The sequence below is a fragment of the Heterocephalus glaber genome, unplaced genomic scaffold, assembly GCF_053883595.1.
Source record: "Heterocephalus glaber isolate CG9 unplaced genomic scaffold, H.glaber_assembly_v1.0 deba00000281, whole genome shotgun sequence".
Lineage (NCBI taxonomy): Eukaryota > Metazoa > Chordata > Mammalia > Rodentia > Bathyergidae > Heterocephalus > Heterocephalus glaber.
The window spans coordinates 14,731,599-14,756,723 of NW_028258139.1; the positions used below are offsets into that span (position 1 = coordinate 14,731,599).

General features: G+C 49.5%; 1 protein-coding gene across 6 annotated transcripts in view; it reads left to right on the plus strand.

Annotated features, from left to right (window-relative positions):
- Slc45a4 (solute carrier family 45 member 4) overlaps positions 1-25,125 on the plus strand; it is a 79,936-nt gene that overhangs the window by 1,500 nt on the left and 53,311 nt on the right. The window contains exons 1-2 of one of the 6 annotated variants that reach the window (XM_004837882.3): positions 29-4,162; positions 5,642-5,791. The exons of 2 other annotated variants lie outside the window; for them this stretch is intronic. The gene's annotated coding sequence lies outside the window, so the exon portion shown is untranslated. Of the gene's footprint in view, positions 1-28; positions 4,280-5,641; positions 5,792-16,795; positions 24,428-25,125 lie in introns of those variants that run through there. 3 more of the 6 variants (XM_013069532.3, XM_004837884.3, XM_087186978.1) reach the window with 3 other exon arrangements.

Here is a 25,125-nt window from a genome sequence, read left to right on the forward strand (position 1 = left end):
TAAGAATCTTGCCTCTATTATATTGTTCTTGTGGTAGGAAAAAGTAAGAAAAGGCTGGAGGATTGGTTTACCGATTAAAAATTATAACAAATGATTGGACATCAGAACCAGAATCATCCACCTTCCTTGAAAAAATGGGGTAATTTCCTTACTTTTCTGTTAGATCTGAATTATGTATTGAAAGAGCAGGTAGTTTATTGAGGAAGCTGTGGTAGAGTGGGAAGAGGCAGTGATTTTGGCCTGAAGCTCTGGGGGCTCCAGGTAGAAAGAGACTCAGGCATAATAAAGAAATTCAGTGCTTCTGGGAGTGATTGAGGAAGTAGGTTGTCTTAAAATCAGAGGTTGCAGTCACATCAGGCTAATTGCTTTTGTGGCTACAGCTGAAAAGGAAAGAACTAGATAGTTTGAAATGCATATTAGGTTTGAAAACAGAGATGGTTACATCTGGACAGTGTCCTTGGGTCTGTGGGAGTTGGAGAGGCTGCCCAGGGCCAGCTCCCTGGGCCAGTGGGGATTCGTTTGCTCTCTTCCCTTCCCTTGCTGAAGTGCTTTGCGCTGCAGCTTTGGCTCTTGTCGCATCATAGAACAACGAGATCAGAGATTAGGCTTGTGATCTCCAGGGGACCTTGCAAGCTTTTAACACTCTATAACTTTGCTTATTGGAGAGATTAGGGTGGGGGAGGGGCCCAGAGAGCCAGTCTACTGGCTTCTGCCCCTCTCTGGGAGCAGGGAGATCCGGCCTCCTCAGGCTCTGCCGATCTGCAGGGGAGGAGAGGGCTGCCATAGTATAGGCAGCAGCTCCCCCATCCCGGATGGAGGAGAGGAGCTTGGGAAGGTATCTGAGCTGATGTTAGGTTGCTTGGTATTGAATTGATTTCATCTGTGTCGTCAGAAAGGCTGTTGGGGAGGATGAGGGGCAGTGTTGGAGTTTAGGCTGCTGCTGTTATTGTCATTTTCCAACTGAGATGCATCTGTCTGCTGGTGTCCTGTCTCTTTCATCCCAGAGGCCCTGATGTCCTGCTTTGGGTAGCCGGTAGGGGTGGTTTGTGACAGCCTCAAGGCCTGGCACTGAGTGAGGGCAACTAGCAAGTGTGGTAGGTGGCGGACAACTCCAAATTGTCAGTGCCCTCCTTCGGTACACCCCTGGCAGAGTCTGTCTGTAATTTGTGGAGCTGGGAGGTGCCAGAAGCTGTGTTCTTGTTAAGGATGGGTAAGGACACTGCTCTGAGCTAGCTTCCTCTGATTCCCTAAATTTTTTTTTAATCACAATGTAAATTATGTTGAAGGTGTGCTCAGTGAAACACCATTAGAAGGGCTGCTGTGACTCCAAGCCAGGATTCACAAGAGCATTTTAGTTGTGTTGAGTGAAAAATCCAACAGCAGGAACAAGCCTCGTGGATAAAGAGCAGCTTGGGTGGGGGGGAGGACCACGTAAGCAGGAGTCTGCACAGGGCCAGAGCTGCTGCACCTCCCCCACCCACTCCTAGACAAAGTTCCCTTGTTTAGATTAGTGTAACTGCCCCGCCAAAATCAATGAACAAGGATCTTTTTAAAAGTGGAACTTTCAGAATTTTAAAAAAAATATCTATTTCTTAGTGTCTGTGAAGTGAGGCAGATGAGTCTCTGCCCTGAGCTAGAAGAAACTCCAGCAGGCTTCGCCAAAGGCACCTCCAGCTCCTGGCCATTTGAGTGAAAGTGATGCGAGAAACGTTTAGTGAAGGCCTAATAGTGTTTATGAGGTGGCTTCCTTGGCGAGTGACCTGTGAAGGAAGTGTTTTAAGAAGATTAAAACATGCACTGACTTGGGGGCAGCATAAACTGCTTGCTGTTTTCCTCTTCAACTTGCAAGAAATTCTCTACCTAGAGGTCCTTTGAGACCAGGGGGTGGTCTGTTTATGTTTTCATCTTACAGGGTGTGATGTTAAGGCCCGCAGTCAGTGTGAATCCTTGTTAGAGCAGTCAGCTTGAGAGAGGAGCAGTACCGGTTTTTTGAGAGAGGTTGTGGGAATCAACACAGAACCCTGATGTTGGAGAGAAGGGCTCTTGAGTTCTGTTCAGCTCACTGCTGTGTGACTTTCGGTCCTTGGATGAGCAGAAGGGTTTCTCTTTTAAAAAGCGTGCAGGTATATTATCTTGAATGCTGTCACCAGGCCTACCTTCTTCTCTAGTGAAGGCTCAAAACAGCTTTGCCCATGAGTTTGGGGAAGCCAAGGAAGGTGCCCTTTGTGCTGGAAATCAGGGAGCCAGCCTCTCCACTGAGGGGTCCTGTGATAGAGCCCCTGCAGCCTAGGGGATTTGCATAACCTGCTGGAGTCACTAGACACTGCCACCTTGCCCTCCCACCTCTGCTTGGCTAGAAGCCCAGGCCGGAAAGGCATTGTTCAAAGCCAGGTCTTGGTGTTTTCATCCTTCTAAACCTATTGAGGGGTTTTGCTGGCAGTGAGAGGCTACTGCATTCCTGAACCCAGGCCCAAAGGTACTTAATTTACTGTATTCAAAAAGTACCTTCCATGCTGGGATCCTGCTGCCCAGCTTACTTTTAATGTTGGGGATTCTGCCTCTGAATCCTGGAACCAAAGGATTGGCTGGCACCCACATTTTTCTCATTTCAGAGAAAGGGAAATCATGAGTAAAAAATGCACAGCAGACCCTTGAAACATTTAAAGAGGCGTTGAAAGGCTGTTCTTGCTTGGTTCAGATGTAGTGGTCACTGTACTTTGGCACACAAACCCTTCTGTGCAGTTTGATGTTTCACTTAGAAGTTATAAGCCACTGAACAGTAAATGAGCTCCTTATCGCCAACAGTCATTTTAGGACAATATATTAATCTAAAGGAATACAACTTGGTTTCAGGTGGGAAGAGAATGTTTTTTCATCACTTTATTATGTTTGGTTGGTTTCATTGTCATTGTTGCAGCTGGAGATGGAACTCAGGTCCTCCAGCATGTGCCTCTGAGCTACATCTGCAGCCCACCGTCATTTTTTTTTTTTTTTTTTTGGAAGGGAGTGGTTTTGACATCTGCACTGGAAATGAAATCACTTTCCAAAGTATGATGGACTTAAGGTGAAGGACCAGCTGGGTACCAGTAGAAAGCAGCTATTTTATCAATAGTACTGGGTTAAATTAGGATTGTTTTATATTATGTTAAAGCAGAAGCTGTTCGGCATCTGGCTCACATGTTCCACAAAATTTCTTTGAGAAGCTGGGCATGGTAGTGTACACCTGTAATCCCAACCATTTGAGAGGCTGGGCAGGGGGATCTCAAGTTGGAGAGCAGCCTGGCCAGTTTAGCAAGACCGTATCTCAAAAAGAGCTAGAGATATAGCTCAGGGGTAGAGTGCCTGTGGGTTCAACCCACCAGTACTGCAAAACAAAAGCAGAAGCAACAAAAAACCCCAAACTTTGAAAAGCTATGCCCATATTTAAAATCCCAGGCATGTCTAAATATTTTTATCATAATTTTAAATAGCTATAAAATACATAATTTCTGTTATATTGCAGGCATTTAAAAGTTACTGTTCTATTGCTTTTTAAATGCTAAATACCCTAATAGTTTGATACCCACTATCAGTAACCCCTTTAAAAAGTATGTTCATAAACAGTGTGAAACTTAGGTCCACTTTCCCTTGTGGACTTTTATATTAATGTAATGTGCTTTTATACTTCAGAATCTTTTTCTTGGTCATTCTTCATACTTTTTGGAGACAAAAGTATATGTAAATGGTAATTTAAAACATTTTGTAATCTTTAGGCTGTTAACTCAATCTGGGAAAATTTGTGTCATTGTTATTATCAGTACAGAATTGATTACAGAAGCATAAATGTATCTTTGATCTCAATTACTTGCTAAATGCATTAACTTGCCCGCATCTGGAGATGCTGCCAGAGCATAAACATTTACTATTTTTAGCCTAAAAGCCAATAGAAATTGGGTGTTAGATACATTTAATAATTAAACTGTGACCCCAGATTACCTTCACACCCAGAAACACAGCGTGCTGTGGATGGAGAGCAGTGGAACTTGGCATTGTTCCATAGCCTTGTGACCTAAGGGAGGGTTCCAAGGGCCCAGGGGCCTCCGGCCTTGCTCGGCTCTGTGGCTTTGGAGCCCAGCTGAGTAGCTCAGCCTGAGGTTCTACCTGTCTTCCCCTCTCAGGGCCAGTGAGTAAGAACCCTTTGAAGAATAATGCTTCAGTGGAAATGTGGGCAAATAAATATCTCCGGAGGCAAACAAACATGTCCTCAGATTGTGGCCAATGCCTTTGCTCCTAGGGATAAGTGAGTGGCCAGTTCTAAGACCATCTTCTGGGAATCTTGTGGTGTCTAAACAGCATGAATGGGATAGGGCCAGGAGCTTTAGGAGGTAGAGCCTCCTGCTCTTCCCTCACGTGCAACCAGTCCTGACTTAAATTTTCTTGGCACTTGGGGAATCAGTACTGAAGTCAAGATCTCAAACTCTTAAAAAATTTTTGTCTGTGTGGTAATGGAGATTGAACCATGGCCTCATGTGGGCTAGGCAAGCACTCTTCTACTGAGTCACATGCCCCACCCTTTTTAAAAATTTTGAGACAGAGGGGCCGGGGGATTTAGCTCAGTGGTTCCACCGCCTGCCTCACAAGTGCAAGGACCCGAGTTCAATGCCCGATACCAAAAACAAAGAAACAAAAAAAAATTTGAGACAGAGTCTTGCTAAGTTGCCCAGGCTGGCCTCCACCTGTAATCCTCCTGCCTCAGCCTTCTGAGTAGCTGAGATTACCGGCATGCACCACCATGCCTGCCTGGAAAACTTTGAGAATTGCTCTAGATTTGGTTGTTTCTAAAAATTCCCATGCTCACCTGAGGCTTTACTTCAGAATGCAAATCTAGGCAGGCGTGCTACAGGAATACTAGAGTAACCGTTAGTGGTGTTTTCATATAGCTTCTGTAAAACCGTTTGCATTAAAAGCTTGGAGTAGGAAGTCCTCCCCCAGGAGGCCCTGCACACCACTACCCTCTGCTGGATATAGCCAGATCACAGGGGTGTGGCAGGGCTGCTCTGCCTCTGCTCAGCGGCCCATTTGAAAGGCAGCTCTGATTTGAGGGAGCAGAGGGATTGTAAAGGTAGAGGTGGCCTTGGACATTGGCCTGGATTGGGGATCCCTGGTGGGGCAGGTGTCTCCCTAGGTAAGCTGGAGGGAAGCTGAACACCGTCAAAGCATTTCTAGGTCAGGCTGAATTAATCAGATAATTTAAAGTGTTCTTTTGTTTGTTTTTTTAAAATTCTTACATGGATGGGGAGAGGCCCTGTGCCTCTTACTCTTCAGTAGAAACCTGCTGGAGCCCAGTCTTGTCATGGGAGGAGTGTGCAGAGTGTCATGGTGTCATGGTGCTGGCTGGGTGAGCCCTGAGTTTGTGACCTTGGGCCAAAAGTTGCCCACCCACAGCTTGACACCTCAGCTTCTGTGTGACAGCTTGAGAGTATCAGGGGTATCTGTCCCTGGTTTTGAACAGGCCCTTGAGCTCTAGTAATGACACTTGGTCCCTGACAGAACCTACAAGATTTCCTGTGCCCAAAGCCACCAGCTAAGTGGCCGAGCCTGGTGCACACCTGGGGTAACGGGCTCCATTGCTCACCATTCTCACACTGGCCTGTACTTTCAGATGTAGTTTGTTTTCTGCCCAGAGAGGCATGGACCCCTCATCCTACATTCCACCTTAAGGCTCCCGTTATCCCTGCTGAGGGTGCTTCTGGAGGCTGTTCTGCACCAGACCTGCCACCCCCATGCTACTCCCGATCCTGGAGCATAGAAGGTAGGACCCAGCAGCTGGCATGGGGATGCTGTACCCAGCTAGTTTGGCCCTCTAGGTGGTTCCGCTGGACTCCTGCAACAGCCTTTTGCTTTAATTCTGAGGTTGGGTCTTCCAGGCAGCACGCTTGGCCTTCCTTGTGTCTGTGACCATCATCAGGACATGCTGTGAGCCAGGAAAGGACCAGGCCCCTTGTGGTCCACTCTACTCTGGAGATCCTCACCAGTAGCTGCTCTGCTGGGCATCTGGGCATTGTGACAAGGCAGGCATGGAGCCTCCAGAGGCCAGTGCCCTGAGATTGGGCAGGTGGTGCCTGAGCCCAATGTAAGATTGTTCTTAAAACTTTTCATTAAGGACATTTTCAGGCACCTAAAAGTAGTGAACCTGAGTGAACTTAGTGTGATAGTGTCATCTTCCCAACTCATTACCAGCATCAGCAATTCTGTCAATATATTGTTGGTTTTTGAATTTTTTTGTTGTTGTTGTTGTTGTTGTTGTTGGTTTGTTTTTTGTTTTTGTTTTTTTTGTTTTTTTGGTACCGGGGATCGAACTCGGGTCCTTCTGCTTGCAAGGAAGGTGGTGGAACCACTGAGCTAAATCCCAGGCCCCAGTTGTTGGTTTGTTTATGAGGGAGACAGTCTTGCTAAGTTACCCAGGCTGGCCTTGAACTCAGATCCTCTTGCCTTAGTCTCCCCAGTGCTGGGATTACAGGTGTGTGCCACCACTCCCAGTTTGAACCATGTTTTAAAGGAAACTAAGAACTAGACATGTTGGTGCATTCCTGTAACCCCAAAATGAGGGAGGCTTGTGGCAGGAGGATAGCAAAGTTGCAACCCAGGCAACTTGGTGACTCAGTGAGACCCTGTCTCAAAATGGCTGGGGATGTAGCTCAGTGTGAAGGCTGTGTGTTCAATCCCCATTACTGGAACTGAAGGTGTGTGTGTGGGGGGGGGGGGGCTTTAGGAAGAAGCAGACATGAGCTACGAGCTTTCCAGAAAGCATGTGGGAAGCAGGGTTGGCAGCCCTTGGAGAGATGCAGCCAGTCCAGTCAGGCACTGCCCAAGGGCCTCAGCTTCCTGTGCAGTATGGCACCATGACACCCAGGGTGTTGGGCTGCATTGTCACCATTCTCACACTGGCCTGTACTTAAAAATGCAGTTTGTTTTCTACCCAGAGAAACATGAAGTACTCCTCATCCTGGGACTCTGAGTGCAAAGTAAATGTGCGTGTGCATGGGAAATGTAAGTAGTCTTTGCAGTTTTGAGTGTCACTTTTCAATACTTCAACAGTGTGTACAAAATATTGGCCACTTCTCACACAATGGAATGAGGTGATGTTTAAAAGTAATCAGATGTAAAATAAAATCAGAGTGGTTTTTTGAGTGACTGAAGTAGCCAGGAGCCGTGTAACCAGTGACTCAAGAGGACAGAGAAGAGAAGACAGCCCCTCACTGTCCCCTGGTCTTGAACACCAGTGTCTGTGGCACAGGCCTGTGGCTGCATCGCGGCCGTTAGGGGGTGGTGTGGCCGGCCTGTTTGTGCCATCCTTGCAGCAGAGAGGCTGTGTGCCGATAAGGCTCCTGTGGGTGATGCCGGTTTGTGGTTGTTGAGTTCAGATAGGTTTTTGATTAAGTTTTGTGGGTCTGTGGGAGAGTCTGGAAGCCAAGTAAATGGAGACCATGGTTTCTGCCTGATCATGATACAGTTTTGGAAAATAGTTTAACAATCTTTTAATGTGGATTTTCTCATGGTATCATCAGAACTCTGGCCATCTAGGGGTTTGTTTTTGCCCATACAGTTCTACTTTGGCTTTGGAGCGCTTTAAACTTGGACTGGTGTCCCAGGCCTGCCTTCCCCACAGAGCAGCCATCCTTTCCACTGCCCGGTGGCTAGTGCCTGTGCCCAGCCCGGTCCCTGTCCCTTTCCGATTGAGCCCTAATGCTTTTGACCTTAATGACTCAGTCAGAGGGGAAGGGGCCGTTGTGATGTTTATACTTCTAAAACACCAAGTACATCACTCAGTGAAGCATCCTGGTGCCAAGGATATCCTTTGTGAGCTGAGTTTGTTTCTGTAACAGTATGCTGAACTTAGGGGTTTGGGGTCTTGGTCTGCTCAGGTTGCTGTAGTAGAAACTATATGCTGGGGACTTGAAAAGAACAGAGGTTTATTTCTTGGTGCTGGAGGTTGTGGGTCTAAGAGCAAAGTGCTGTCGGACCTGGTGACAGCTGAGGCCCACCTCCTGCTTCAGAGACACTGTCATCTCTCCATGTCCATGTATGAGGTCACAGTGAGGGGCTTCCCTTCACCAAGGCTCTGCCCTCATGATCTGATCACCTCTCAAGGGCCCCATCTCCTAATACTGCACTTTGGGAGTTGAGATTGAAACCTATGAATTTGAGGGGTCATACACATTCAGACTATACCACCGAATATTTCTTAGTTTCAGTGAATTTGGTCACCAGCAGAATGCAGTTGATGTTGCACTCAGAGTATTAGTATACCTTAAGGCCACCCACCTCTTGTCTGCAGGGTCCTTACAGCCTCACACAAATCCTACGGTAGCTCTTGCTGGCACTTGTTAAGTACACATGGTGAGCAGGTGGCTCAGGTGCCACTTGGATGTAGAATTAACTTGTGAATGTGCTGACTACACTGTGAGTCTTGGTTGAGAAAGCTGAGGATCAGAACCCTTAATAACTTAACCCTTAATAACTTGTCTGGGTCTCTGACTCCTGACTGTTCCACTATCTGCCAAGGCAAAGAAGTGACAAGTGAAAGAGAGCTGGTTAGATGGCCCTCATAGTCTTGATGAGGCAGTCAAGGATGGCTTCTTGGAAGTGAGGGCTTCCCGAGAAACAAAGCTCAACTCTCAGAAGCCAGGCTACTGAAGGCCTAGCCCTGAGCAGCAGCTGCTGTTTATTGGCAAGTGGTGCTAGAGTGGGCTGCCACACATTTCTAGCAATGCCATAGTGACCAGGGAAAAGGCAGGCAGCTTTCCTCAAGGGCCAGGCCTGCATGGTAGCCTGTTCGGGGCCTGAGTCCTTGGACTGTTGTGCCAGGAGGGGTAAGGGCTCTGTGTCTGAGCCACAGAGACCATGATGGGGCAGGGTGGGTCCCAGGCACAGCACTGCCTGGTTGTGGAGTCCTTGTTCTTCTTCAAGAGCCTTTCACCTGTGAGGAACCGGTGCCCACACTGGGCTGTGCTGCAGTATACCCCTCCACCTTTTGAAGGGTCTGCCTTGTGTGGTACATACATCAAGTGCAGGGGTCTTTGTATTCACTCGCAAGTCTGGTCCTAGAAAATGCCACAGGAGACAGTTGCAGCTCATTCATCCCCATTATCACCCCAGCGTGTCTAGCCGCAGAGACCTTCCACAGTGCGCTGTGTCTTCCCAGTTGCGTACACAGCATCTTCTAGGGAGGCGCCCTTCCTCTGCCTCCCCAGCGAGCAGTGTGGACCAGGGAGTGTGAGGGATGAAACTGGGAAGAGGATTGCTTAGTTGAGCCTGTTGGTCCTCAACTTTCTGGATACCCCTGGGTATGTAGACTTGTTTCTTTGTGTGTGTCTTAGGTTCCAAAGCATGATGGCATTTGGGAAGACTTCAGAAGAACCTTCACTACCTGTCACTTATCAAGTGCCTATAGTTTGATAACAAGTAAACTTCAAAGCAGCTGTATGATAAGCATTTCTGCGTGTTTTTAAAATGAGAGGTCTGTTTATGTTTATTGGTCAGATCAGGGACTGCCTTGGTCACCTAACTACACCGTGGTTACTCTGTGGAATTTTAGCCTTGTGCTGTGACTGCCTGGGAGCAGATGTGGCAACAGGACTATGGTGTCTCCCTCAGGACTAGGTGACTCTGGCCACACCGCTGCAGCTTTATGAGTCCCAGGGCCCCACTTGTAAGGCGGGTGTTATAAAGCTGGGGACATGAGGAGCCCAGACATGTCTTTCTCCCTGTAGAGAGCATGCTGGGCAAACATTCCCACTCTGCTATCCTACTTGCCTTCTGTGGTCACTTGAATCCACCTGTGGCCCACCCAGAAGCCACTGTGGCCACTTTTCTGCAACACAGCTTTCCTTCCATGTTTGGGCATGTCCTCCTGCCCTCTGGCAAGCCAGGCCTTTACCAGCATAGGATAGACTGCTAGGCTCTGGCTCCTTCTTGGTGCCCTGGGGAAAGACTGTCACCATGGTGGTCTTGACCTGGTGCCCCACCCTGCGGGGGGGACTGGGATCTGTGTCCCGCCCTTTGTTGGCTTGTTTCCTTCACCTGTGCATCTAGCTTGCCCCCACAGGGAGTGCCTTGGAGCCCATTGTGGCATGGGTGTGTGGGTGGCAGCCTACAAGTGAAGACCCAGGACTTGGCTGGTGCCCAGTGCTATGCCTAGCCCTGGGTCCCCATGCTGACCTGTCCTCTGTGTGTTCCTCTTCCCTTGCTGCCTCCTTTCTGTTTTCTCCCTCGTGGTTGTCTTGTAGCTAATACTGGCTCCCACTTAGTAGACACTAGCCACGTGTGACGTAGACTGATGGAGCCAATGATAGGAGGGCCCTGGCCTTGGACCCACAGGGTCCCAGCCAAGTGCCGGGCAGAGCCTCCTCCCACTTGCCCTCTGCCTGCAGTGCCACCTCAGAAGTGGTTCCTTGACACTGCTGTCTCTTCCTGCCCTAGCCTCGGACTGCCCAGTCTGTCATGCTAGGCCTCTCTGGAGCTCCAGCTGGGGCCTGGGCCCTGGACAGGGCCTCAAGTAGTGACCTGCAGTAAAAGCCCTCCTGGTGGCCACCCCTCTGATCATGTTGGTTTTTTAAGGTGGCAGATGTGTCCAAGAGCTGTGGCAGGGCCCCTGGAGGAGCCCTTTGCCCACTTGCTGACCCCCCCACACACACAGTGTGCCCTACCTCAGCCAACCCAGTGTCCTCTCTCTGCCACAAGGTAGAACCCCTAACCAGGAGTTCCGATCCCTCCTTCATTCCATTCCTTCTCACTTTTTCTTCTATGGGTCTTCACCCCAGGTAGATTTGTGGAGTTTTTCAGTAGCAGAACATGTTCCTACGTAGAATGTGCATTTCCAAGCAGGCCCTCAACACAAGCCCAGAGGCCAAAGCATAGCTCTGTCTTCAGTGCAACTTTCCTGATTACATCTAGCAAACTGCACAGTGCTGTGCGTTTACCTTTTTCACTTTGCTAGGACCAGGTTGTGTTGCTGCTAGGTACAGTGCTGCTGCTGTACATTGATTGGCCTACATACCTGACTGTGGAATTGCCTTTAAGCTTCTTTTTCTTTGTACTATCCCTAGTCACTAGACATGTGTGGGTGTCCAACACCCAATTTTGATGGTGAGTGTGTAAGTGGGCCTTTGTGTATACAGGTCTCTTGTCTGGATGGCATGGAGTCATCTGTAGTTTTAGTTGGGCTCCAAAGCCTGTGGTCCTAGTATGGATTTGTTAACACATCCATCAAGAGCTTCTTAGAGCTGGGTGTGGTGGCACACACCTGTAATCCCAGTTACTCAGGAGACTGAGGCAGGAGGATCACAAGTTGGAGGCCAGCCTGGGCAATTTAGACCTTAACCTAAAATTTAAAAAAAAATTGCTAGGGGGGTGTAGCTTAGTGGTGGAGCACTGCTGTGTTCCATCCCCAGTGCCACCAAAAACTAGATTCCAGCCTTTGTAATTGTGGACAGGTTGCAATTTTTGTCATGGACAACTTCAGGATCCCTCAGAGACTTCATGTGTGCACATGCATGTGAGCCCATGTGCGGTTGGATCAGATTGTTGCTGAAGCAGATGACACTAGCAGGTAGGGAGATGAAGAGAGTTAGTGGAAGGACCCTAGGAAAGAGTGGGTAGGGTGAGGGCTGCTGGTCAGGAGGGCTGAAACCCTATGCTGTGCCTGGCAGCAGAAGGCACTGAGAGGGAGAGGGCTGTGGGAGAGGGCCCTGGGCTTGAAGAGTGTGTGCCAGGCCACCTCCCTCCGAGGCACACGGGGCTCTCTGCCCTGTAGCCTCCTGGCATGGTTCCTGCTCAGGTGGGAGCTGCAGGCTGTGAGGTTATGGGGTCTTGGGGATGGGCAGAGCAGGGGTGGTGGGGCCAGCCGCAGCTGGGACTCTCTGGGGAAGCATGTGGGTCCTCTGTGAGTGTTTCGTGAGAGCCAGTCCCAGCGATGCATGGGGTCACCCTCTGGCCTTGAGGCAGCTCCCACCAGTGAGTCCCTCTTGGCGACTAGAGCTTGGTGGTTGGGTTTCTGTGAGCTGTGCACCTGAGTGACCTGCACAGCCCTGCACACCTGGCAGGCCAGGCTCACAGGTTCTGGGTGCCAAATGGAAGAAAGCAGGGTTGCTTTCTGGAATCTGAGGAAAGGAAGTGATGGCAACCAAGCTCCTTGCTTAAACTTCACATGCAGATGAGACGAGGTTTCGTCTGGGCATGGCTCATACATTGGTGTTGAAATGTGAAACCAGTGTTTTGCTGATTTTTTTTGCTAGGTTGGTCTTTCTTCAGTGAGGTCTGCCTGGGTTTCCTTCTCAAACGTAAACGCTGACTCCATGCCCTGATAATTCAAAGCAAGCTCTTACTACCCCATGGGCTGCCCAGAGAGCACTCACCGGGCCCCAGCCTCAATTCCCTGCTTGCCTCACTCACGGTTGCAGACAGTGATTTTACTTGCAGCTGTTCAAACTTTTTCCTTTTCTCTGGGACCAGTTGTAGACAACATGGTTTGAACATTACTCTGATGTCACCAAGTGTGCGTAACAAGTTCCAGAAGGTTCTCAGCTATGATGATTTAGGTTGGTCCTTACTGTTTTCTCTGAATTTAGAATGTTCTACCCTCTCCTCCCCTCTCCTCCCCTCTCCTCCCCTCTCCTCCCCTCTCCTCCCCTCTCCTCCCCACTCCTCCCCTCTCCTCCCCTCTCCTCCCCTCTCCTCCCCTCTCCTCCCCTCTCCTCCCCTCTCCTCCCCTCTCCTCCCCTCTCCTCCCCTCTTCTCCCCTCTTCTCCCCTCTCCTACCTTCCCTCCATTTCCTTGAGTTGCAGGTCTCACTGTATTGCCCAGGCTAGGCTAGTCTTGAATTTTTGGAATCAAGTGATCCTCCTGCCTCAGCCTCCCAAGAGCTGGAATTACAGACATGCACCACTCCTTCCAGCTATCTAGTTTTCTTACCCTTTTTTTTTTTTGTATAAACCTAATTTATTCAACTAAGTCCTAAAGGAAAGAACAAATAGGAGGAACTACTTTTTAAAAACTGCAAAAAGATTTTGTAATAACCGTGTTACAGCAAAAACTCCTTTAACCAGTTGAGTGACTGTGTGGCTGTCCCTCAGGCCCGTCTCCAGGGTGAGGTAGTCTTAATCTTACCTGGGTCATGGGGTCCTTTGAAACTCTGGTGAAAACTATGTGCCTCTGTCTTACAGCAATGCAGGTGGATAGTTTTGTATATACTTTAGGGGTCGTCCATGTCTCTTGATGTTCATCCAAGAAGGAGCCTCTTTACCCCCCATCTCTGGGCCCCCAGTGTGTAACCCCTCAGAGTGGAGCTCTGATCTGTCTGTGGATCCCACTCAGTGCTCTCTGTGTCACCTGTGTGAGGTGTATGTGGCTGCTGCAGAAGCAGGCGAGCTGCCTGGGAGTTGGGGCTGGCCCTGTGCTTTTGTCCCATTAGAGATCAGCCCCAAGCAGCTGTCTTAACAGTTTTTGTTATATGTGTTCATTGTTGTTTTGCGCATCAGTAATAGTGATATGGCCATGGACATGCTGGGCTGTCATGCATTTGGAGGCCCATGTGGTCACATGCTGTCCACAGCGACTGGAATGTGTCTTGGTGGTGACATTGGTGCCTTGTGCTTACTTGTGGGGAAGAGTCCAGAAGTTAAAATTAGCAGTGAGAGCCAGAGAGGTCAGAGTTGTCCAAAAGAATTAGGCAGTGTCACACTGGAAAATGTGGTAGAGATAAAACTTGGCAACCAAGGAGTGAGGGTGGAATTCTCAACCCTGAGCTGAGTCAGGTGGGTGTGCTGGGCCTGGAGCTGTGTACACAGGGCCCTAGGGACCTTCCTGCAAGCACCAAGGGGTCCTGGGAAAGGAGCCCTGGGTGAGATTTCTGCATCTGCCTGTGTGGTTAATCCCACAGCCAGATGTGTGCCACCATGCAGAGCAGGCTGGTGACCCAAAAATGCAGCTGTGTTGCTGTCCTTGGAGAAGTGGTTCTAGGACCCCTCTGACAGTAATCTGTGGGTACTCAAGTCCCTTATGGTAAAATGGCAAGGTATATGCCCATAATGTATGCACATCCTCTCTAAACTCATCTCCAGGTTGCTTATAACTCTACTATGATGTAAATGCTGTGTAATAGTTGTTATACTGTATTGTTTAGGAAAAATGACAAGAAAAAAGTGTGTACATGTTCAGTACTAGTGCGTTTTTTCTGAATACTGTAATTTTCTTTCAATAATTGGGTGAATCCATGAGGGCAGCTCCCATGGATATGGAGGGCTGAGTGGGTATATAGTCCTTTATGAATAATGTAATGTTGTTATGTAGAAGATGTAGGCTGTGTATGTATTAATGTGCTATGCTTTCTTATAGACTTATGTGTTATAGTGCACACACATACAGTTATATGTTATGTATAGTTTATTGTACGTCTGGCTCTCAGGGTTTGCCTTCCGCAGGCGCTTGTTGTTGCTGGAGTGAGTGCCAGCATGCTTCAAGGAAGACTCCCATCTGGGGTCTGTGCTGTGCTGCCAGCGCAGTGGTGCCTGGGAGTTCTGTGCGTGGGCCCGTGGGGCATGCACGAATTGGAGGAATGGTGTGGCTCAGCTTTGTCTTGGCTCCCTCCCTGGCTGGGCTGGAGGACCTTGGGCTGCAGCTCTGTCTAGTGTTGACCACTCACTTCCCTTGAGGCCTCCTCTGCAGAGGTCACAGCCCCAAGAGCCCTCCAAAGTCTCTCTGGCACATGGATACTCAGTTCCTCTTATGATAGAAAGCCTGATCTTGTCCAGCCTGGCTTCTTGGCCAGCTGGCCAGCTCTTCTAAGCCCAGCAGCACCCTAGAATCACACCCATTTATAAGTCACCTCTGTGAACTCTTTGGTGTGACAGGCACTGATGGCTCACAGCGGTCTATTACCCTAATTGGACTCCTTGTTGGAATGCTCAGATGGTGTCTTCATGCCTGCTAGACTTTGCTCCCGATGGTTGCTGTCATATATGAATGAGGGAGGTAAAGGGCTGCTACTGACAAGGGTTTTGTTCAGTCCACAGCTTCATTTTTTGTGTGAAAAAGAACATAGGCTCAAGCGCGCCTCAAGGCTCCTGCCAGCAGCCAGTTAGCTCTGTTCCTTTCAGATGTGTCTTGGGCCTCTTCTCTCCTCTCCTCTCCTCTAGCCTCCTCTGCTCTGGCCTTTGTACCCACCACTTCCTAGAGCCACCTTTCTCACTGTCACCCACGTCCCCAGGCTCCAACACCCAGCTTCATGAATTTTTCAGCCCTGCTCACCCAATCTGTTATCACTCCCCCTAGGACCGCCCCCTCCACTTTCCACCTGCTCTCCTGGGAGTGGTGGGTCCTTCCCAACCCTCTCCCATGACCAAAGACTAGCACCTGCAGGTCCCTGGGCGTTCCATTCTTCTGGGTACCTGTTCCCAGCTGCCTATCCTACTTCCTGTGGCCAAAGATTCCCACAGAAAAGTGGGAGTCTCCTCCTCCGAGGGACTCTTGCTCCACTACTGCATCCCACTGCCTCGTAGTGGGACCATGTTGCCTAGTTTCGTGGGTACTGGGAGGGGGTCATAGTGCCGACTGTCTCCTTTTGTATGGCCAGAGTGGACAGCAGGCAATGATGGCAGTGCATGGTGAGGAAAGCTGGGGCCAAGCACAGCCATCTAGGACCAGAGAGTGCTGTGTACAGAACACAGCCTGCCAGCAGGGGTAGGCCCATCGGAGAAATGCTACCATTCGAATGGCTGAGCCAACTGCTGGGTGGGGGAAGGGCACCCTTCACATGCAGTCTCAACAAGAACTAGAAGCCTTGTCCCCACAGTGGGTCACCATGCAGTACACGGAAAGTGGAGTCTCAGTACAGACTAAGTGTGAGCATCCTTAGAGCCGCTTATCCCCTTTGCTGTGAACTTTTTGTTGGTCATCCAGGCTTCAAAGGAAGTCAGCCCATGCCTGTGGCTTTCAGTGAGGGAGTACACTGTGAGTGTTGTCACTGTCTTTTGACTTTGACTTGCTTCATAGTGATATGTTTCCTCCTCTGCTTGGGTTTTGTTTTTCCCCCCCTGTGGTCATAGTTACCAGTATCTCTTCTGTGGCTTTGAGATTTTGATGTAGTACCGAGATTGGTAGTACTTTTATGCATTCAGTTTTGCATTAAATCTCTACTCCAATTTGAATTCATCCTGTTATATGTGGAGAGGTGTGGGGCCAGCTCAGTGCTCACGGCTGCCCAGGTGTCCCAGCAGCCTCTTTGGGTAATTTACCTTCCTTCACTGAACTTTATGAACTTTGTGAACCTTCATCTCCACCTAGATTCTCAGGTATGTTTGGTACTGTTTGGATTTCCTTGTGCTCTGTAGGACCTCTGGACCTAGTTGCATGTAGTAACTGCCTGCCGATTAAGACTTCTTGGCATTTCTAAAACTTGGGTGGGGCTGGGGGGGCGGAGCATGGGGGTGGGGACCTGGCTTCTTCACTTGCCAGTACTGGCTGTTCTTATGCAATTTTCTAAACAGGCTTTAGAGCTACCTTGTATAATTAAGAATGTGGAGGAATTGGAGAGAGCCCCGCTGGCCTTGCTCCTGGAGAGTTGAGATAACAAGCCATCACGTCTGTATAGAATTCTCGAGGGCTTGGCAAGGTTTTCTTTACCTTGGTCGTAGGTGGTTTTTGTGAGGCATATTCCTGAATACCAACTCTGTCTTGTTTTTTTAAATAACAATAAAGTTTTGTATATATGAACATGTTAGATTGTCCTGCCTTTCCCTAAGGAAGGCCATGGCCTTACTGAGATAATGTAGATCATATAGATCAAATAGAGAGTGGGGAGAAGGCTCTGATGCCAGACTGCCTGGGTTCAAATCTTGCGTCTTTCTTCCACATGACTTAGGCTTTCATGCCTGAGTTTCTTTGACTATAAAGTGGGGCTAATAATAGGATTCTCCATACTAGATGCCTGTGAGAGTTGAATAGAATAGAAATTGGCTCCCAGGAACTGATTTACAAGATTTAGCTACAATTACTGAACACGTACATGAAGCAGTTTAATAATGTCTCCAAAGAGACTCACCCGAACACAAGGCTTTGCTGCTCCCCTGAGAAAGGGCATGAGCCCTGGGATGGGGAGTTGGAGGGCTTTCTGGAGGCAGTCAGCTTGCTGGTGCCTGCTGATGAATGGGTAGGCAGAGCCCAATGTTCTGCACTGAGGGAATCTCATATTGACTTAGAAAAAGCAGCCGGCCGGGGACCCAGGACAGATGCACGGATGAGCCACATTTGACCACTTGTTCCAGCAGCTGCTGTGTGAGGCTAGGTAGTTGTGGTAGACTTTGTCAGTGCAGGTGTGTCCCTCCTGTGTGGACCCTTATGCAGGTGCTGAGGGGCAGACAGGTGACTGGCAGGGGAGGGGATCAGCTTGCCTGGTTGGAAGAAGGGTTGTGAGGGGTAGAAATAATGAAGGCTTAACGAGGGCTGGCGGCACACAAGTGGGTGAAGGAGGGTGGGAGAAACATGAGGTTGTCACTGGGCAGACCTTCCTGGCGCTTGGCAAGAGGTGCAAGATAGACCTGCTCCTTCCTGGGGTCCTTGGGAGCTGTCCCCAGTCTGGCCTCTGGAGGCCACCAGTCTTGGCACAGTGGGGAGCCTGCTTCATGGTAGCATCCCTTGGAGAGGGTGATGGGTGAAAGACACGTCTGACCTTTATGGTCCTGTTTTCTCCTTGACAAACTTCTGAGTTGCCCCAAAGAGTATCTTTTTTAAAAAAAACCAAATACTTTAATTTTCATATCTGTAGCTGGCTGTTCTTAATTGTTTGATTAGCTAACTAGGCCTGAAGATCAGCATCCTGGCCTCTCAGATGTTCCCTGAAGGAGTTTGAACATAAAGACTCACCTTGCAGGGTTAATGAGGGGCCCACCTGGGGCTCACAGGGACCTAGAGCTAAGAAGGCCCTTTGTGGGGAGAGGAGGGCACAGTCTGCTCTCTTGCCCTGGCAGGTGATTTCCTCTTTGAAAGCATCTTTCCTCCCCAGGTGAGCTCACTTGTCAGACCATCAGGGCAGCTGAGTCATAATGTCATAAATTAGCATCTGCCAGGGAGGTCTTGTCAGTTGTGGTTATGTCTTCTCCCTGTTAAAATTAGTCTTTTGAGGATAGAGTGAGGTGTGTTGAGTTTACAGCTGTCTATTATGGGCCTCCTTCGGGCCCGCAGGCCCTTCTCCTCTGAGGATCATCCCTTCCATTCGTGTGTGGCTTCTGCTCTGCATTCTGCTTTTCTGACCTGCCAAGTCACACAGTGGGGCTGGCCTGGGATTCCTGCTCTGTTGTGGGTTCTGATTTCTCAGAATTCATATCTGGTTAAAGGTGGAGCCCTGGCACACAATGGAGGACCCCTTCCAGTTGATACAAACCATTAATTTGGTTGTCTTCATTGTTTTTGTGATGCTGGAGATTGAACTCAGGGCCTGGGGTTTGCTAGGCAGGTGCTGTACCACTGAGCTATACCCAGCCACAGTTGGCTTCCTCATGAGGTATTAAGGGGGTAGAGTACCTGCCTCCATTTTTCCTGAGTGTACAACTTGCTGCAGACGGGATGAAGTAGAAGGGGCAGGGCTCCAGTGAGTCTGCAGTGAGGCTGAGGCTCTTCCCAGGCCTAAAGGTCTGAAAAACTAGAGGGGGATCCCACTGTGACAGGCACAAGGGTAGGGTAGCACAGGTAGCACAGGTATCCTGCCGAGGTGAGCTGCTGTGTGAGGAAACACTTGCTTTTGAAATGTAATTAATTCTCTTTGTACCCATCTTTCTCTGGAAGGCTTTAAGGTAGTTTTAGTAGAGAATATGCTCAGAAGTTGTTTGTAAAGGTCCAGGTAAGATGTGTTTGCAGGCTGCATGCTTACCTTGTTGCATCATGGTCTGCATTTAATACCTGCACGAGGCTGCCTCTCAGATTGGCCCAGTTTGAGTATAGGAGGCTGACATGTGACACCAAGGATGGAGCCTTTTCAAAACATGCCACAAACCTCACCTTTCCTTCTCTGTCTCCAGTTCCAGCTGAGAGATGGGAAGAAAGAGGAGCTGTGAGCTCTGAACTGCCTTCCTAGGGGACAGGGGTAGACACAGATGCTGGGACCTGACACAGTGGGTTCCTAAGGGCTGGAGCTGGGCTGTCTCCTGTCCCTTATGACTCCTCTGGGTGCAGTTCATGGCCAGATACCCAACCCTAACCTGATTAGGAGCTCCTGCCTGGCCCTGCATGCCGATGTGCCATGGTTGTCTGGAGGAGATAGCACTGTGTGGGGAGCCCCTCGTGGTCCTGGAGGGCAGAGGACTTGCCCTTGGGAATCATTGCCTCGTTGGGATTTGCTCAGGGAAGGACAGAAACCTGTTTTCAAACCTCCTGGGTATGGAAAGCAGGCTCCAGGGAGCTACAGATCCCAGACTGTGTACTCATACCTCCCTCATGTGCTCATACCTCCTTACCATCTAGTCTGCTATCCCCTTCCCCAGGGCAGTGCTTATCTAACTGGGTGCATGCCCTTGGGGAGGTGACACAGATGTACCCTGAGTGAGATGTCACAGGGTGTTAACCACAGTCTGGGCAGGCTACTCTGGTGGTGTGTGTGTGTGTTCCCAGGAATGATGAGCATCTTCTAGGGACACATGGGACACTTGGCCATGGGGCAGTAGCATAGCACATCACAGTGAATGCGGGCTCAGAAATGGTTTGGTGAAGCTGAACACACTTGTCGTGGGGAGGTTCATGAACATACTACCTGTGTTCCTGCATGTGCTGGGTGTGGCACTGGAAACAGTCCCTGGAGATCTCTGAGGACCAAGTTCATTTGTGGCCAGCTTAAATGGGGAGTGCTGCTCATTATTCCAGCGAATGTCCCAGCCAGGGCAGGTGGGCCCTGCACTTTGTCATCAGCTCTGGCTGGCTCTGTGTTGGCCTATGCTGGCCTTTGCCAGCCACTGGTCTGCATTACTTGGCTTTGCTGGGTAGCTGGCTTTCCCTAGCACCAGGCTCAGAGACCTGTGCGGCAGCCTCTGTACATCTTGGTGAGCCCAGAATAGATACTCTTAAGTGGAAGCCTCAGGAACCATGGCTAGGGACATGGCAATTATTTTTGCTCACAGTCCCCTATGAAGACTAAGAAGAGCCCCCAGGTGGGGAAGGGCCCAGAAGCCTCTTGGGCATCCACCCCTCTCCCTGGAACTCCATAAACACTCTGACTTGGTATGGGATTAGGTTTTTTAATCCCCTAGGAGAGTTCTGATCTCACCAAGTAAACAGAGTAGAGTTACTTTGGGGCACTGGCCAAACTGGAAATATTTTGGATTTGATGATCTTTTTCTTTGGGCTGCTGTTCAGTGTAGAAGGTTTTGACCCATATTCCATTTCAGAATAGGAAGAACAGCTTATTTTTCAGAGTGGCAAATAAGGAAAAGAATGAAAGTATCTCAGAGTGTCTGTTTCCAGCTGTCTCCTGGGAGGAACATTTTTATAGACACCAGACGGCTCCGCCAGCCTCAGCCAACTTTCCATCCTGAGATGGCCAGAGTGTGCCACCAGCCACCCCTCCTTTCCTGGCCAGTTGTACTGCAGGCACGAGCTGGCAGGCACCCTAGGAGTGAGCCAGGGTTGCCCTGCCCCTGGAATGTATACACCTGCCTTCTTCCGGTCTAGCTCCGCTTGTGGTGCCCCCTGGCCAAGCTCTCTAAGGGACTCTCTGTTCTACCCTGGATCTCAGGGTTCTCCTCACTTGGTTGCAGATGTTGGATTTGAGTGCAGTTAGTTTGTGGGAAGGTCATTGTTACGGGGCATGGGCGGGAAGCACAGTGCTTACTGTGCATTTTCAAGTAGTGAGGAAACTATGACTTTGGCCTTTGTTTAAGCGGTTCATACTGTTAAGGTCCACATAGAAATGTTCTGTCTCGACTCTTTAAATGTCTTTAAGTGGCATATGCTCAAGAGAAGCGGGCTCAGGGTTTATATTCCTGGTTCTAGAACCCAGAGCAAGGGTGATATATCCTGTACCTCCATTGCCAGCCAGTCTTCTCTGCCCTCAGGCCACATAGCAGTGCCGCAGGGCAGTCCCTGAAGCTTTGCATCAGGTAGCACAAAGCTGGCCAGCTGTACCCCTTGCTGCCCTATGTGTGTGTGGCTCCAGGGACTCTGAAAGAGAGGCAGGCAGACCAGAGCTGGTGTGGTGCCTGGAACCCTGGAAAAGATGCCTAGGGTTCAGTGTCATCCTCTCTCTTGCTGCCTTCTCACGCCTGCTCCAGGCCCTGGGAAGTCAAAGAGAGCCCTGAGTTTCAGGCTGGGGAGGAACCTCTCTGATGTGAGAGTCCTGGTGCCTGCAGGGAGGGCATGGCTGCTGTTCCCATGGAGCAGTACTGGGTTCCCCTGCTCTTGGCAGAATGGAGCTGTATTCTTGAAGTGTGTTAGTCTGGGTTCCCTTCAAAGTGTTGTGCTTCAGAGACTGTACATAGCTCAGAACTTGGGGTATCATTTGGGGTTGAGGTTGTGGAGTAAGAGTAGCAGGACACTGTGGAGTTTGGATTTAGCAAACCGTAAAGTTGCAGAAATCCCAGAGGCAGCTGTAATGGCTTATTGATGCCTCCTTACATCTGTAGGGTTGGCCAAGATAGGTGTCATCCCTGGTGCTGGCCAGGCTGCTGACCAAAACTCTGCTGGCAGGTCTGTGAGGATCCCTGAGGGTCCCTGTGCTAGGTTCCTCCTTTGGGTCATCTTCTCTAGTGGACCAGGCTGGTCTCTAATTCATCCTGTCTGGCTTCTCCAACCTCTAGGTGTACAGATGAGAATTAACCATAAGAGCTTGGGGGTGGCAGAACCAGTGCAGGCCTGGAGACCTGTGACCCCATGTGGCTGCATGGTCAGGCCCCAGAGGAGCACAGCAGACTTATGATGCAGCCCCAGATCTCATGGGTGTTGCTACCTCCAGGGGGTGTTAGCTCTGGACCAGGGGAGGTTAATGTTTGGTGTTGGGGGCGGGAGCAGAGTGCGTAGAAGACAGCCTGAAGCTGAGTGTCCTGACCCCCTCCCTGTCTCATGAAGGAGTGACAGGCCTCTGAGGTCGGAGAAGGAGACTGGAGTTCAGATATCCACTCCTCTTGGCCCATATCTGGTCCTTAGAGCTAGGGCTCAGCCCTCTTGCCCACTGGACATGCAGTTTCTGAAGTTTGTATTTTTGTGGCAGCAGCAATCTTTTTCAAGAGGTAATTTACCCCAAAACCAACATGTGGCATGTAAAGTCAGGCTGCTTCCCCTGAGAGTTCTGGGAGGGCAGGGCTTCTGCAGTTTTCAGCGCCATGTGCTACAGCTGAGACTATTGCCCTAAGCCAGCCTGGGATCAGTGACAGAGTACATGAGCATGCTCCAGTGAGGCACTGCAGCTGCTGGCCCCAGCCCCTTCTTGGCTACCTGGTGGCAGCTGCCTGGGAAGGAGTGGTGTTAAGTGCTGGTGAGTGAGCTGGCAGCGCTGTGGCCCCCTCTGTACCTGTTTACTCACACTGGGTCTGATAACCAATCAGAAACACATAATTAGCCTGAAATTTTGTATATCCAAACTAGAAATGTGTACCTTTTAGTAACAATTCTGGGTGAAAATCTTCATGAAACCAATGATACTACCATTATTAAATTATTCTTTTGAGACTTTCAAACAAAAATGAGTCCATATGAAGTAGCTGTTACATTTTCAGCTAGACTGGTCTTTGTTCTTTTATCTTTTTCAAGGCTCATATCTATTTACTGAGGCAGCTGAACAGGGTTTAACTTACCCAGTAATTGACAATGACTTCTTTTTGAGTGTCATCAGAGGTGGCCGTCATTTTGCTCCCCATATAGACCTGCCATTGCAGCAGCTCTGCTTGCTGAGAACTTGGTGGCACTCATCTGTAGCAGTCAGTTCTCTGGGCAGTTTGTAGTGTTGTTCCCATTTATAGCTGTGGAAACTGCGGCTGGGTTGGTCTGAGCTGACACAGGGGACAAGCTTGTGACTGGGGTCCTGTTCTCATACTGTGTTCACACACATTCCATGGTAACCTGTGGAAGACCCAGAATCCTCTTGGGAGGGAGCCTGCCTTGCCTCCATGGGTGCGTGGGAAGGAGAGGAAGAGCAGGGATCAGGAGTCATAACCTCGAAACCTTTCCTTCTCCTGAGGCTGAGGTTGTGCTACGCAGTTCCTTCTGTCCAGAGATGCCTGGGCCAGGAGAAATGTACTCTAATGGAGCTGGGGACCTGTTGGTAACATCATTTTAGGTCACTCATGTGGCTGCCTCTGTTCCAATGTTTGCATTTCCCAGGTGAGTTGTTAGCCATTGTATTAAACTTAAAAACCTGTCACGGGTGAAGTTAGGGTGAGTAACTCTGAAGTCAGTCTTGAATTGGTAGCAAAAATACATTGCAGGTGATAGCCAGCATGTCCAAGCCTGGCTGTTTGGAGTCCTGAGCAGCCTCAGCAGGGCCAAGATTGGTGCTCCCCCATGACTGTGACTGTATTGCCTTTGTCACCTGGACTGCTTAAATGTCTTCCTAGAAATTAATCTGAAATCAAATTTAAGCCTTAATGCCACTTTATTCTCTTTCATCCCAGCAAGTATCTGAAAATCTCTCCTTTTAATTAACTCCATTTTCTCTCTTTTGTGTTTGTTGAGAGCCTGGCATTGAGCTAGCCATCCCAGAAACAGAGTGGCAGTCCTGCCATCGTGGCTGGCCCACCCCCAGGACCAGTGGGCAGGGAAATGGGGAGCCCAGAGAGTTTGGACCTCAACCCTGCCCTGTAAGATGCTGAAGGCTGGCAGTGAGAAGAGTCCCCAGAAAATGGAGCTGCAGTCAGTGAGGCTGCAAGCACAGCCCAAGCCCAGGCACCCTGCTGCCTTGTGGCCACTGCTGTGACTGGCTGTGACTTTTTTTTTCTTCCTTTCTAAAACTGCTTCTTTGGCAGCTTTCACTTCTCATGTAGGCAAGTCCCAAGCTAATATTTATCCTGGAAAGTATCTTAAAAATGTTGGAGTGTGGAGTATTTTCAGAGAACTTTATTAATCTTTGAAAGAGAGTTATTGTTACATTGATAAACTGAGGCACTGTTTACAGCAGCCAGATTATGTCTGAACTTGCAATCTTTAATTCAACAGTTAGTTTTTGTTAACAGATGGAATTGTTTTGGCTGTTGTGTAAAGGCTTCTTTATCCAAGTGGGTCTTGTTTGTTGCGGGCAGGCACTGGCGTGTGCTGAGGCAAGACCTACCCTGAGAGTGCCACAGGTCCAGGTGTTGCTCCAGTTATGACCAGCAGGCTTTTCAGGAAGGCAGACTTTTGTACGGAGCCCCCAACCTTATGGACTGCCACTTTAAAATAAGAGTGACCTTGTTTCCGAGAGAAAACGTGCTCTCCACAGGTATGTACAGAGCAAGTGATGTACACCACAGGAAGGTGGAGAAGGTGAGGAAGGTGAGGTGTGAGAGACTGGGGCTTGGAAGGACAACAGTGTTGATAATAAACTCCTTTAAAAAAATGGAACTGTTTCCTGAGCATGTTAACTTCTCAGTAAACATGGCACTTCTGGCTCTCCTCCAGAACCCGTCTTGTACCTAGCAGCTGCCCTTGACTTTCTGAGTGGGTGGACAGGAGGCTAGGACATGCTCCCTAGGGCAGTGGGGATGGAGCTAGCGCCTGATTCTTTATTCCTGCTTTGTCCGGGTGCTGGAGGAGGGGTGTGAATCACTGTGTCGGGCCTGATACAGGCTGAGAGCAGGAGAAAGGTCCAAAGAGAGCCCACCCTCCACCCTGCCCGCTTTACCCAGAGGCTGGGGGAGGCAAGGTGAAGGTCTTAAGCCTGGATCTGCTGGCTAGGCTGGCCTCGTTGAGGACAGAGAGGGTCTGAGGCACCTGGCCTGGAGTCTGAAGCCCCACCCCCACAGTGCCTGGCAGTAAAATGTGCCAGGAATGGGGCCCCAACCTGGTGCAGTGTTACATATCAGAGTAGCCCCTGCCTGAGCACTTGCAGCTTGCAGTCAGGCGTATGGAATGTGTTTGTGCCCTGTGAGACCTTGGTAAGAGCCTCAGGACTTCCTCTTTAGTCAGCTGACACACTTA